We start from the raw sequence: 15,674 nt of genomic DNA on the forward strand, positions 1-15,674 counted from the left end.
AAATTCACAGAGAGTCTGGATTATGTACATTGTGCTTTCTTTAAAATTTTTGACTCTAAAGGAGCTAAGTACAGAGAGACATTTCATTACATGGGCTGCCAAGCTAAACCAGAATGGATATAAGGGTATTACGATTTCAAAATTTGGGTCTAAGAATATGATGCTTTGGAGAGGGTCTTCTTTTGTTTTCACAGAGGACCAGACCCTGTGGATTTCTTCTATTACAATTTGGTATGATGGACCACGTCCTCCTGAAGGGTTGCTGTGAACATCTTCAGAAAATTGCTTTGCTCAACTGCCAACTGAGATGACCCTGGCACACAGGTTATACCATGAAAGACCTAATTAACGACGCCCCTATTCAGCAGGAAGCAGTTTGGAGAGAAATAACTGCGCCCATATTCCCAAAAATTGTTTATAAATGTTCTTTTACATTTAAAGGGGGATATGATATAGGTATGAATAATTTGCATTGGTATGGATTTTAAGGTCAATTTTGTTATATGTATATGTATTTTTGATCTTGAATATGGTGTGATTGTGTAGTTCATTTTTAAAATGTAATGTATAATTAGGAAATATAGGTTGTTGATGGATAATCATAAATAATAGTCAAGTTTGTAGTCATGTTACTTAGATTTTCTAGATATATAGAGATATATTTCAGATAGGCATTCTTCATATCTCTCAAAGGCTACAGAATATGGCATTTAAAATATTTTAATAACTTAGGACTTTTCATGACAATGAGACATGTCTGCTCCTGGCGGCACCAATCTACTTCGAGAGGAAGATGGGCATCGAAGAGGATCCTTATGGAGTTTGATAGCCATTTGGGCAAGAAACTGCTCTTGCCTGGACTGTTGCATAAAATGGACACAGAGAACCCGCAGAGAGAGGACTGCTGAACTTGCCTAAAGGTGAGACGGTCTTTTGGGGTTCATGACTCATGAAAGAGTCTGCGAGACATTCTGCAGGACACAGCAGATAGTGACTGAACTGTCTTTGAAATTGCCTGCTTCATGGAAATGTCTGCTGGATACTATGGGCCTGAAGGCTGAAGATGGATGCCCCAACAGTACAAAAGAACTTTGGGTGACTGTCCAGGCAGCAAGATGTCTTTGTTATTTCTAGAGTTTGAAGTTTCTTAGTTCTTATTTACTTAGGTAATATTATATCCTTCTGGAGTCTTTGATGGAGTTGAAGAATGGATAGGTAGTTACAGTTTTCCATTGTTATGATAAAAGATAAAATAGATATAAATATTGTAACTGTGATTCTTGCTTAGTAACTGTTTTTGCTATATGTAATTTTACTATGTTAAAGTTAAAGCCTTTCTTTTTTGTTTAAACAGAAAAAGGGGAAATGATGTGGGAATGATTTCTTATTAATAAAGAAACTGCCTAGACCCATTTGATAGGCCAACCCTTAGGTAGGCGGAGTAAACAGAATGGAATGCTGGGAGAAAGAAGCTGAGTCAAGAAGTCGCCATGGTTCTCCCACTCCAGACAGACGCAGGTTAAGATCATTCCTGGTAAGCCAGCTTGTGGGCTACACAGATTAATAGAAATGGGTTAGATCAATATGTAAAAGCTAGCCAATAAGAAACTGAAACTAATGGGTCAGGCAGTGTTTAAAAGAATACAGTTTCCGTGTAATTATTTCGGGAAAAGCTAGCCATTCAGGCGGCCGGGTGCGGGGACTCAGCCCGCCGCTCCTACTACTACACATTTTTAATACCACCATTCTTCTTAAGCCCTTTGACTGTGTGTGTAGGAATCTTTTTTTAAAAAAAAAAGGGTCATCATGTAGCATTAAAGTTTAATGATTTGATATACTGACCATAGAGCAAATACGTCAAAAATCTTTGTTAATTGTGTTATAATAACAGTACCTCCCACTTTAGTGAGTCATTCAGCACAAGTAACACAATGAAAAAAAATTGATATGAATATACTTTATAAACCCAGAAGTACTAAGTAAATGTTAGGGTTTAAGTATTACTGACTCAGAAAAATTCAGTATGTGTTTCCTTAAAACGGTGCCTTACAAATTGAAGCCTCAGCCATGTGTCTCATGTCCTGGATGCTCTTATTTAGCTATATCAGAGAACAAAATTGCCACAGCCTCAAGAGAGGACAGGGATGGAGCTGTTTTTCTATTTGTCTTTGCTTGTTCACTTTATTCCTCAAATAATATATTTTAAGTCTGTTAAGCTGACTCAGGGGATGAAAGTATCCACTGTACACCTCTGATACCTAGGACCCATGATGGAAAAAGAGAGTCCATTCCCAAGGTTGTTTTCTGACCTTCACATGCGTGCCATGGCATGTGCATGCTACCCACATGCTCTTTAACATGGTGGGCCTGTTTGTTGGGGTTTCTGTCCTGCCTGGTTCCCATAGCCTGTAAATCCCAAAGAAAATCACACAGCTCTACATAAATTATAAACTGATTGGCCAATTAACTCAGGCTTCATATTAGCTTTTATAATTTATATTAGCCCATTATTCTTATCTGTGTTAGCTACATAGATCAGTACCTTTTTCAGTGGGGCAGGTCACACATTCCTTCTTTGGTGTCTGGACAGGAAGAGCTTCCTCTTCCCAGAATTCTCCTGTTCTCATTGCCCCACCTCTACTTCCTGTCTGGTTGTCCCACCTATACTTCCTGCCTGGCTACTGGCCAATCAGTATTTATTTAAAACATAATTGACAGAATACAGAATTGTCACACATCAATGCTCCATACAAATAATAATAATAAATAAGATAAAATAAATGAGTAATTTGTTGTAATTGTAACTTTTTAGTCAAGGGATAGAATTATTGAACAGTGTGGTCAGCTGATCTTTGTGCCCTTTGCAGGATGCCATGTTTTGCTCTTTCTGTTTGCTAGGTTGATTCTTCTATCACTGTTCCACATGCTAATTTAACTAGACCTTCAGGAAACATGCCATTTGTGAGAAATTCAAAGCACAGCAGCCTCAATGATGACAAATAGTAACCACATTCAAGAGATCTGAAGTCAGTTAACGACTGAAAGTGGGAAAGCGTGGCTCCTGTGATAAGCAGTAGAGGATAAGAATGAACTCCAGGGAGGTAGCAAAGGTCCTTCATAGACAAAGGCACCAAGGAGGGTAGAAGGACACAATGAAGAAGGTCAAGTTAGTTGATCACTAGTTCCTCAAACATAAGTGAATTAGAACTTCTGCAGATATTTTGAAAATACTGACACCTGGCTTCCATGCTAAGACCACTGTCTGAGCAACTAAACCTGCAAAGCAAAATTTCTCAAGAAAATGAAGGGGCCAGAATATGACCCCATTTTAGAGAAGGAACAATTCCCTTGTGGATAATGGCCTGAGCCTGTGTCCAGGAATTCCCCAGCCAAGTTTTACCAATCTGTCAAACCATTTAAAAAACCTGGCTTTACAAGGCTGGGAGACCCAAAGTTATAGGCTATGGCTGCTGTTGGCAATGTAAGACAAAGGCCCACAATGGGACTGTTGCTGGCCCTGTCTAATCAACATGCATCCCATATAACTTCTCCTTGTCTGCCCAGTTAGAACACAGATTAGCTCATCTCACTAAAATTACCCAAGTTCCCTTTTAAAAAGCACAGAGCTTCTTTGTCCCAGGTCATCACTGCCATTTTCTGTTGATAATCAACCTTTGAATGTTATTTCTGAAGAATAAACATTCCTTGTGTTTACATACTATTACATTCTGGGGTCTTCAGTAATTCTCAGATCCTAACAAGAAGAAATGTTTTAGAATATTAAAGATGTGTTGCATTCTTTTGTGTTTCATTTGTTTAACTCTCTGAGCTGTGATACTTTGCCCATCTAAATTACCTGATTGGTCTAATAAAGAGCTCCAATAGCTAGGCCGGAGAAGGATAGGCAGGATTTCCCGGCAGAAAGAATAAATAGATGGAGAAAAAAGATAAAGAGAGGGGACTGAGAAAAGGAGGAGGATGCTCGGGGCCAGCCATCCAGTCAAACAGCCAGACACAGAATAAGAAGAAAGGAGAAGATATACAGAAATAGAAAAAGGTAAAAGCACAGATTCAAAAGGTAGATGGGATAACTTAAATTAAGAAAAGCTGGCTAGAAATAAGTCAAGCCAAGACTGGGCATTCGTAAACGAGAATAAGTATCTATATTTGTTTGATTGGGAACTGGGTGGTGGACCCCCAAAGAGTAAAAGAGTTAACAACAACAACAACAAAAACCACTATAAAGAAGTGATTGGAATTTGCCTAAAAGTGTTGAGAGGTTCTTGTCTGAGTCTTCTGGTTACTGTCTGGAAGGACCTTAATTAAGAAACTACCGAGGGTGGGTTCCAAAGGAAACACGTAGAGATGTAGACAAGCATGCAGAAAGTTTATCGAAGAAAGGAGCTGGATTGGCCCTCAGTAGATGAAGTCTTGCCATTGACTGTACAAAGTGCTCTCAAGTTGACATATCAGGTAGCTATAAAGCTACACAAAGCTACCGTAGCCGTTAGCTTTATGTCAAATGGAGGCCAAGAAGGCACTGCCTGATAGCTTTGTGTTCACCAACCTCTGGACACATAGTTTCTAGGATTGTTTTTGACCTTTCGAGGCAAGCCTGGAAGAAAGCTGACCACCGAGGGCTGTCTGCCAGCAACAGTTTCAAAAATAGACAAGTAAAAGTTTTTTCAGTTCTCCAGAAGGTTCTGAGTGTCACTACACAATGAATACCTATTCGTTTGTTTTTAGCATTAGTATCTTAGCCGTTTTATCATGAGGAGTAGTAACACAAATTTAAGCCATCGATAAGAATTTCTCTTTTATAGAAGAAATGTTTCTTTCAGAAGATCATTCCTCTGGAATAAGTCTTCACAGAAATACATGGCATCACAGGGCAACTTTTAAGATTTTGAAGAAGAGAGTCAGGTGCAAATAAAAACAGATAAACACTTAAATAGTTTAGAAAACACCACATGGGGAGGCATGAAACACTCTAACATTTTGTAGGGTTACAAATGAATTTCCTGTACATTTCCATCAGAGAGGCAAAATGGAGAAGGCTAGGGAAGAAGCAGATTTTCTTTCTTTTTTTTTTTTTTGCCATTTCTTATGTTGTTGTTGGAATCATTGTAAACATTATGGTGAGGGGTCCAGACTGACACAGGAGTAATACATCTCTGAAGAATATCAGGAGGTGTCCGCAGTGGAAGTTTTTGTTAGGACTCTTAGCTCTGGCAGCAATCAGTTCATACATGGGGGAGCTGTGTGTGCTCTGCTGGCTGAAGAAGGCAAACATGGAGGTTCACTAGGAAAAGCATTGGGAAGCGAAGACCTCCAAGACGTGAAAGAGGTGAGAAATACAAGATTTAAGAAGGGAAACTTATTTATACTAAATGAACATCTCTGTGTCTAAAGAAAATTAAATATTTATTGATGTCCTCAAAATTAAATGCAAACCCACCATTTATGGCCTTTGAATTCCTGACTGTTTGGATATACATAAAATCTTCCTAGAACAAATAAAAAGAATTTCCTTTATTTGCTAAAATAATGGTCTCTAGTTCAATTAATGTAAAAAAAAACTAAAAATTTGACTTCTGCCTCTTTATCTAGCCTACCACTGTGTTGTGTCACATAAGCAGAGAATAGAATTCTGAGAGCATGTTAGTTGAGAAGGCTTAGCATATACTTTTTAAAGAAAAATGAAATTTATGCCCTGGCAATGCTGAAGCAGGCATGGGCAGCCTGTATATGGTGGTTTTGCTGATCTTGTCCATATTGGATCTCATGGTCTAAGTTAATGAGGATGACTGACTCATTATGAGGTTTCTTCCAGAAGGGGGCACCAGATCTCATTACAAATGGTTGTGAGCCACCATGTGGTTGCTGGGAATTGAACTCAGGAACTTTGGAAGAGCAGGCTCTTAACCACTGAGCCATCGTTTTTCTGGCAGTACAGATCAGTGACGACTAAGATGGTTAAAAAATATATACAACATTAGGTGTGGTAGTTTATGCCTATAATCTTAGAATTTGTGAGGCTGAGGCAGGAAGACCACACGTTTGAAGCCAGTCTGGACTTCACAGGGAGATCCTATTAAAGAGAGAGAGAGAGAGAGAGAGAGAGAGAGAGAGAGAGAGAGAGAGAGAGAGAGAGAGAGAGAGAGAGAGATGCAGAAAGAAAAGACACCGAGAAACCAGATAAATCAAATCAGCTGAATGTCATAATAGTGATGAGGAACTTTTATTTTGCATATATTATTTTTAGAAAGTAATGATTGCTACTTGATGAAGGAGAGGCCAGACTACTGTGGGACATTCTACCCCAGGTGAGTGACCTTGGGTTATATAAAAAGATACATTAGCATCAGCCTGATTGTAAGACTGAAATCAGCGTTCCCTCAAGGTTCCTGCCTTCAGCTTCCTGCCTTGAGTTAATACCTTGCTTTATGCCGTGGTTTGAAGGAGAAATGTCACCATAGGTTCACATGTTTGAGCGTGTGGTTCCTACTTGGTAGCTTTGTTGGGAAGATTATGGAATATTTGGGAGGTGGAGCCTTGCTGGAGGAAATACATCACTGGGCTGGAGGTGGATTTTGAAAGTTTCTAACCTCATGTCACATCTGGTTCCCTCCATCTGCTTCCCTTGCGCTGTTGAGACGTCATCTATCAGCTTTCTGCTCCTGCCGCCATGCTTCTCCACAATTAAGGGCCCTTTCTCTGGAACCAAAAACCAAAATAAGCTTTCTCCCATACGTTCATTTTGGTCATGATATTACATGCTAGTAATAGTAACTAACACATCTTTCTTCAATCTGGAGTATTAAATAAAATAAACTCTCTCCCCCAGTTTGGTCTTGATTAGAGTGTTGTATCACAGCAACAGAAGGAAACTAGAGCAGATGAACGAGAAACGTATTGTTCCGCATATTTAAGCAGGACTGGAGCGAGCAAGAATGAGTACACTGGGTTGGAATGCAAAGCAGAGGGAGCCAGGAGCCCTTAGTTCATAGCCCAGTAATACTGATTGGTAATGAACAGAGCATATGTGAGTAGGAAATCACTATCAACATTCACTCCCGTCTTCACCACAGCCTGGTAAAGACCTCTGCATAACTACCTTAAAAATATTCTAAGATACCTTAAATACATGGGAAATACCTTTGCAAAATATACAGAAATATTAATTTTGATTTTCTAACCTTTACTGGTGATTATCACAGCAGTTGATCATTATGGACAAGCTGGCAAAGTAAATTTATAACTTCCATTTAGTTTTTCACAGTCAAGAAGAAGTAACACTAAAAGTATAAAATTGAAAATATCTAGGTTGCTCTCAATGATTAATTGTCTGCCAAATACTATTGGTATGTTTATAGTACTTCAGAATAATGGAGTCATTCACATGAATTCAGTTCAGGTTCTAGCAAGCCTTCTTAAAAGGATTTTGATTTTTTAGTATTTTAAATGTGAATTGGGGAAAAGAATCTTTGACTGCTTAAGAGACATTTTTTTTTGTGAATAGAAGAAATGCTTCTCATTTTTTATGTCAGCCTGGAAAGACAGGTAGTCACTGACAATAGACACTGATTGAACCTTTCTTTCCTGCCAAGCACCATGCCAGCCTTGACGCCTTGAAGATAAATAAGATTTGTCATCTGTCTTCAAGGACTTTCTGGCCCAATATGGAGATGAGTCACATGACCAGCTAAAGAGTAGTAAGTGCCCTGGCAGAAGTGCTCCTAGTTCTGCTGACACTTTTACAACATGAATATGGGATTTCTTTGGATATTTGTCCTTCTCATAGCAATACTTCATATACAGCATCGTCTGACTACATGAATGAGAAAGGGTGCATTTTCCCAACCATGAGCAGAAAAAGGCTGTTCCAAGGTTGATTTAAAACAAACACAACCAAGTTGTGATTTCCAAGTTCATTTTATTTAAGATTTATTTTTATTATTCTTATTTATCTGCCTATGTGCACGTCTATATGTGGGTCTGTGCATATGAACGCAGGCTCCTGAAAAGTTCAGAAAAGGACATTGGATCCCCTGGAGCTAGAGTCATAGGTAAGTATAAGTTGCCATGTGGGTACTGGGATCTGAACCCCAGTCCTCTATAAGAGCAGTATCTGCCTTTTCTCACTGACTCAGACACATTTTAGAAACGGTCAAGCTGTTAGCCAGGAACCTATGGCAGAGAAGCAAGGAATGAGGGCCTCTGCCGCTCATGAAAGGTTCATATCATGCCCTTTGTTGCAGAGAGGTGAGAAAGAATATAGAATGAGGTAAAGATAGAAGATTAATTTTCTTCACTATTCACACTTAACACTTAGGCTTCTCTAATGCTCACCTAAAATCTTCAGAGGCTGAAGGCACTGAGAAAATTATGCTGCTGAAGCCATGTTCCAATGTTTCTCATACTGATCATTTCTGTGCTGTAGTGAAATGCTGCCTACAAATCAATCAGATATGCCCTACCTTCAACTGTGCCAACGCCTGAGTAGCCTAGAAAGAATGAGTGGCAATGAGTTGAGATGCTGGCTGATAAAGGGAGTCCACTGAAGGAGGAAGGTGAGATGACATTATCAAGGACTCCTGGACCGTGGGGGTTATTCCTTAGGTGAAAAGAGAGATTTGGGTGCTTCTCAGATATATTTTGAATAAATGAATACATGAGTCAAGTAGAATTAATAGAACTATCATTAGGATAAATAGAAAATCATTCCAAAATGAGAGCTAGTCGTGGTTGACGAGATCACATAGCCCTGGATTTATCACATTTGCTGGGTTTTCAGATTGGCAATTCAAGGAATAGTTGCTATGAAGTTAAGTAATAGAGCCAACATATGTACATGTATTTCAAGGTAACATAAGGTCAAGGGACTAGATTGAAAACCCAGCACAGTCATACTGAATGGGTGGCTGTTGTGGAACAATTTCCTAGGTAACTGAAACTTTCCATTCTTCAGAGCCCCTCCTTAGGCAGGAAAGTAAACAACTCAAAACAGCTTCAGGAAGTCCCCGAAACTGACCAGATTCTCTAGTCCTCTTCTTCCCCAAAAGAAACAAGCCAAGATGTGGAGGAGTCAAGCTACAGAGAGGATTCTGAGATCAGACCAGCTGCCTGCAAGAAGGAGAAACCAGCCAAGTTGCTTGGAAGAGATTTCCACAAACTTGTCACTGAAAAGGGACACTCTTCAAGCTATTGAGCAGATAGGCTAGGCAGAGTGCTTTAGGTTCCCAGCTTTTGTGAGCAATTATCCATGCTGGGGTAGGTTTTGCAGATGAGGCTGTCTCTGAGTCACTTCTGCTCCTGTAAGTAACCCCTCACCTGCACTCCTATGAGTAACTGCCATAAAACTCATTGCTTCACCAAGTTGGACTTTGGTGGTATCCCTATTTTGGTCTTAGAGGGCTTCTTATCAGGGTAAGTGAATATTTGTAGTATACCTCCCCAGGAAAATATTTGTCACACAACAGTCTCTTTCTGATGAGAGAGAAGGATGCAGAAACAGACAGAGCACACAAACTAGAAGAATGTTAGAATCATTATGGCTAGTTAGAGAACAATAAAATCCTGCACACTGTATCAATATTGTAATCAGCCGATGTGTGGATATTGGAGGATAGCAATCAAGTTGACAGTGAGGAGGTCCCAGGACTAGAATGAGGTCCACAAATAAGAGCCTGCTTCCAGTTCCATTACAGAGTCTTGCATCAGATAACGCTCATGGTTTAAATAAGCTGCAGGGTGTGACTCTCCATGGAGACCATGGTTACATGACTGACCATTGCGTCCTCATTTAATAGTGTGGTTCAGCACTTAATGTGATTGCGTTTCATTTAATGTGTTAGATTTGTAGCCTATTTTTTAAGGAAGATACCAGCTTAAAAAATATCTGATCTTTGGGGCAGGAAAGGAGCATGGTGCTAAAATCAGAAAGGTCCCTGAAAGAAAACTCCAGCAGTATCAAAGGGACAATAGGCCACTCTGATTCCTGTGGAAAAAGAAATCTCTTCTTTCTAGTTGCAGTAATGGAACAGACCTTCGCTGGCTTGAAAGGAAACCCGCACATCAAAGCACAAATGGCACTCAGCCTGCTCTCAGAATCATGTCAGGAGGCAATGTGGAGTTAACTGAAAACCTACTGGCTTGGCTGATAGACATCTGTGCAGACAGCAGAACAAACCAGACCAAAATGGAAGTAGATAGAAGGGATGGGAACTGCATGTGACAAGAGAATTTCTCTCTCTCTCTCTCTCTCTCTCTCTCTCTCTCTCTCTCTCTCTCTCTCTCTCTCTGTGTGTGTGTGTGTGTGTGTATGTGTGTGTGTACGCGTACCCAGCACTGTTGATCCACTCTTCTCTGTTGTACACTGTTTAATCCATTTACTCAATGGCAGGTCAGCTTTTCACAGTTGTATGCTAATTATAGTGTTAATTCACTTGTATCTTCTCTTTCACATTATCTTGTCAGGAGCCGTTTCCTCCTAAAATCATTACAGGAACCATCACCCTGGGGAGTCTGCAGAGAACCCCACACCCCAAATTGTGTTAAGAAACCATCCTATTGACAGAGCCTACCCCACACCCAAATTGGCTGTTAATGGAGAGCTATCTGTTAGCGGAACCCGCCTCACATTCCAAACTATCTAGAGAACTAGGTGTGTCAACTCCTAGTTGTGACCTCCTGGCCTACATGACCTGACCGAAGATAACCTCCTGGCCTACATGACCAACGTGAACCACGTGACCAACATGAACCACGGGGCAAGAGCCCAGGCCCCTGTGCCCACCCCCAACTCCTTATCCTATATAAGCTGTAACCTGTCTCTAATAAACGGAGGCTCTGACAAACCTAGCATGGCCTTCTTCTTCTCTCTTAGCCCATTATCTTCCAGATAGTGCCTCTCCGCGACCCTGGAATAACTGACTGCAGGGTGGGTTACAACCCCTAGACTAAGTAACCCACCCAAAGCGGTTTACATTATCTCAGGGAGACTGTTCTGTGGATCTCCAAAATATTAAGGATATCAAGCAAATTATGTCCACTTGCTATTATACCATTATATCAAACTCAGAAATTATAGTCACTTCTCGCTGGGTTTGGAAAGCCTCATGCTACCAGGTAGGTGTGACTGAAACCTTGACCCTAGTTTGTAGTAGCAACTTTAAGATTTGGGTTCGATTCCCAGCAACCACATGGTGGCTCATAGCCATCTGTAATGAAATATGGTGCCCTCTTCTGTCCAGAAAGCATACATACAGACAGAACACTATACATAATAAATAAATAAATCTTTAAAAAAATTTATAAAAAGATTTGGGGCCTAGTGAGAAGTCTTCAGGTCACTGGAGTTGTGTTTTTGCAGGGGATAATGGTGCCCAAGCGCCTTTTAAAGAGGCTTCTTCAGTTTCTGACTATGAGGTGTGTGGTTTTCTTCTGCATACACCATGTGACAATATGCTATCACAGGCCCAAATCAAAGGGGCAGATGGATGGTGAACTGAAGACGCGAAAACGGGGAGCCAGCTGAAACCTTTTCTCTTTGCAAGTTATCTTGGATATTTGTTACAACAATAGGAAGCAGACCGACCTTAGTAGAGAATAGTTTGTTGGATGGCCAATAGTTTCCAATCTTCCAGAAAATTTACCTTGAACTGTCCTGCTTGCCATCCAACCTGAAGCACGTCTAGCTTGTTTTCCCCCGAAGTATTCATTGACTCATCCGTTACTGTACAGACTTTGTGACCTCCAGTGCGGAATGGATGGAGCTGTCTGCTATTAGCTGCTCATTTGTTTATTGTGTTGTTTTGGAGCTCTCACCGTGTTTCCTGGGCTCCAGCGACTCTCTCAGCCCAGCTTATGAGTCGCTACCTTCACAAGCATGGAACACTGTGGTCATCGAGATACAGGATGTTGCTTAAACAACACTGTGTTAAGCCTTGTGTCACTTAACTTCTTCTCATTGCAGTGCCAGTGAGACCCAGACAACTGAAGGCGAGGTTTAACTTCGGCTCATGGCGTAACGGTACAGTCTGCCGTGGTGGAGAAGGTATGACGGAGTTCATGGTGGCAGGACCATAGGACTGGGATGTCTTACATCTCTATGACTGGATAAACAAGTGCTGGGGATTGGAGGAGCGGATGCGTCTGAAGGCAGATTGGAAACTGGACCCACCTCTCAAAGTTCCTCTTGAAAAATCCCACCTGCAAAAAGGTCCCACAACCTCCCATAACATCTACCTTATTGCAACAAAAATCATGATGTGGACAAGCTGCCAGGGCTCAGAAATGATGTACATTGTGATTTATTTCAGAAACAATTTGGCACATAGCTGTTCATTTTATAACGGGAAGGGTGAGTGTAGCAAGAATCTACCTGTATTAAAGTCAGAGTGAGTGGGCTTTCTAAGTTATCTCTCCTCCTTATTTTATTTGACTCACGTATTTATTTTCAAGACAGACTCTTACTATGTAGCCAGTTGTTAGGGAGCTCTTTATGTAATTCATCCTACCTACAAACTCATAATCCTCCTGTCTCCGTTTCTTCAGCACTGAAATTATAGGAATATTCCAACATACCATCTGAATTTTCTTGTAAATCAAGACATTCTTTTGATTTAGAAAATACTATTTATACTTATACACTTATGATTTTCCTAGACAGGGTATCTCTGTATAGTCCTAGCAGTTCTGGAACTCACTCTGTACACCAAGCTGATTTTAAATTCACCGAGATCCACCTGCCTCTGTCTTCCAAGTGCAAGGATTAAAGGCACCACTACCAGACATATTTATAATTTTTTATATAAAATATCTTAGAAAAAGTTTATAAATATGTATTTTATAAATTTAAATATATTTCTCAGGTAAAGATTTAGTTTATATAACATAACATGATTATCAGAAAACTTGGTCCATGTTTGCTGGTATGCACTAGTAAGTACAGACGGAGTTTAGAACTCTGGCTTCCTGTTTATCTCAGACTTCTGGACTACACAGAGCTTCCCCATGACCTTCCATGCATCAGTATCCTGAGTTCAGCAATGCATTTGTCATTCCTGCCTTTTGACTTAATGGGTGTGAACCATAGTACATCAGAGAAAAGTGCCAGGGTCAGCAAATTAATATTCTAGATTATAATGACATATGAATCTATGCACTTACATTTTCAGTAAGATTGCAGTAGAGTATTATTTATTTCTAAAATATGAAAAGAAGCAAATGTTTTGAGAGGTTCATTGCCAGGTATGATTCCAAATGGGCAAAACTTGCTAGAGTAAAAAGAAGGGTTTCACAGGCCTGCTTTCATACCAGAGCCCATTCCAATTTTCCCTAGATGTTTCTAATGATTCTTGATTGGTCACTGACCAATTCTGACAATAGGTTCCTGGAAAGAATCAATGTTGTCTGTCTTCCCCTTGTGAATCTCTTGACAAGCTGAAGCTTCATCTGAGTAGTTTGAGAGTAAACTTAGCCACCTGGGATCTCTCCTTCAGGGTGTTCGTTCACCGTGTGCACATTTTAATGGCAGAGCTCTTGCCAAGCATGTGGAAGACCCCAGTCCCCATGCTTTCCACTGGGGTGACTCATATTACATCTTCTAAAATAAGAGCAGCTTTATGTTATTTGCTCAGATTCACCCATAATGCAGGAAGAGGCAGGGATAATTCTAGTTTGTCTCTAAAAAGCAGTTATTGTAGAAACAGACCTGCGATTCCCCCTTTTCTGTTCTCAGTGAGACAGATGTAAACATAGACTTATTAAACAGCCATGTGTGGTTGAACACAGAGACTGCTCTGATACTAGGCCAGCTCATTTCTAACCCAGAGACACAGAAACAAGAGCAGATAGCAGGATAGTAAAAGCAAGCCGTGCAGAGGCCCCTTCCTCAGAATTGTCTAGTGCCAACTCTGTTACTTCATGCTGGTCTACTAAATTTGACACATGAAGTAATTTTGATAAGATTTAATTTAACTCAATACAAAGGCAGTTCTAAAAACTAGGGTTGAGAATCAGGTAGTCTCAAAGAGAAAGGTTAATTTCTTCATCATCCTAGATCCCAGCTTACAGATTTCTTACAGAAGCTGTGATGAAGTTGAGCTCTCCAGGATCCACAGATCGCTACATTGCATCCAGTTGTGATCTTCTTTGATTAGGGCAGTTAACTAACATGTCTGTGAGTATAAGGATAAGCTTTCAAATGCAGTACGGTGTTGTGCTGGCTTGGCAGAGTGTCTTTAGTATGTTCTTTATTCCAAGATGTATGACCTCACCAGCCACATCAACACGACAACTCCTGCAGCTATGGCTCAGGAAACATTGGCAGAAGAGGGGTGGAAAAGCTATAAGAGGGAGAACACCAGAGAGTCTGCTGTGAAAGTCGCTCCTAGAAATGGCTGCATCATCAAGACTGGAAGAATGGCAATATCAATGGACCTCTTAACATGGAAGGGGAAAACTGGGGTTCTCACTCCTAGGCAAAGAACTACAGCAATTACAGACTGTTAGAAGGAGAGGCGGAAACCCTTCTTAGCTGCCCAATACAGATCAGCCAGTCTTGGAACTCACACACAAACGGCAAAAATATTGATTCAGCAAGCGTGTGTGTACACATACATATGTTTGCAGCAAATATAGTCAAAGAAATGAAGGAGGCTATCAACTTGAGAGTGGGAGACATGGGAGTGTTTCAAGGAAGGGGAACTGGAAAGCCTGGAGGAATGAAATGGAGGGAGAGTAGTGTAATTCTATTTCAATAAAAACTGTGTGTGTATGTGTGTGTGTGTGTGTGTGTGTGTGTGTGTTACAGTACCTCTAATTTGTTACCTCTAATTTAGGTACGTGTGTCTGTGATCAAAGGGAGGATGCTGGTTTCACCAGCTATCATGTGGGCCCCAGAATTGAACTCACATCATTAGGATTGGTGGCAAATGTTCTCACCTACTAAACCATCTCAAATACCTAAAAGCTTTTAAAAACAGAAACAAAACAAAAAGTTTCTTACCAAAGGAAAATAAATTTCATCAAAATACCTTAGTTATGTTCATAATATTAATTATCATAAAAAGGTTGCAGTAAATTTTTCCACCACTTGCTTTCTCTTAGACAGTAAGGCCAAGTAGTATCTATGTCCCTTGATGAGAAAAAGCCAGACATCATGTTAACAAATTTGCCCAAACAAAGGCATATCCTGCTCTTTATAGGGCAGGTGGCATTAATTTCTTAGCATAAAGAGATTAAAAGGAAATATGAATTTGATTCTGGTTCATTTGAAGAAGACAAAATAGTGTCTAGCCTGAGACAAAGGCACCATATGGAGACAAACACAGGCAGGAAGAGGGGATTCGGACCAGGCATGTCGCCAAATATATGATTTTAATCTGCTTACCAGTTGCTAGCTCTAAAGGTCTTTTCTTTACCTCTGAGTTTGCAGGCTACAGTAAGAATATGAATATGTATGAGTGAGGATAAATGATTTAGCTAAGATTTATTCTGTTAGCTAAGAGAGGCTAGAGGCAATTTCATATTTGCATTTTTATCATTACCTCCTTAAATAAGATTACATAAATTCTTACTTATCTACTTGTTTTCCAAAACTTCTCTGCATAGAATTTTGAAGCAAAAAATATATTCAAAATCCCCAAAACCAACTATTTTCATGAGAT

Source organism: Microtus pennsylvanicus, chromosome 4, assembly GCF_037038515.1.
Source record: "Microtus pennsylvanicus isolate mMicPen1 chromosome 4, mMicPen1.hap1, whole genome shotgun sequence".
In the NCBI taxonomy this organism is placed as follows: domain Eukaryota; kingdom Metazoa; phylum Chordata; class Mammalia; order Rodentia; family Cricetidae; genus Microtus; species Microtus pennsylvanicus.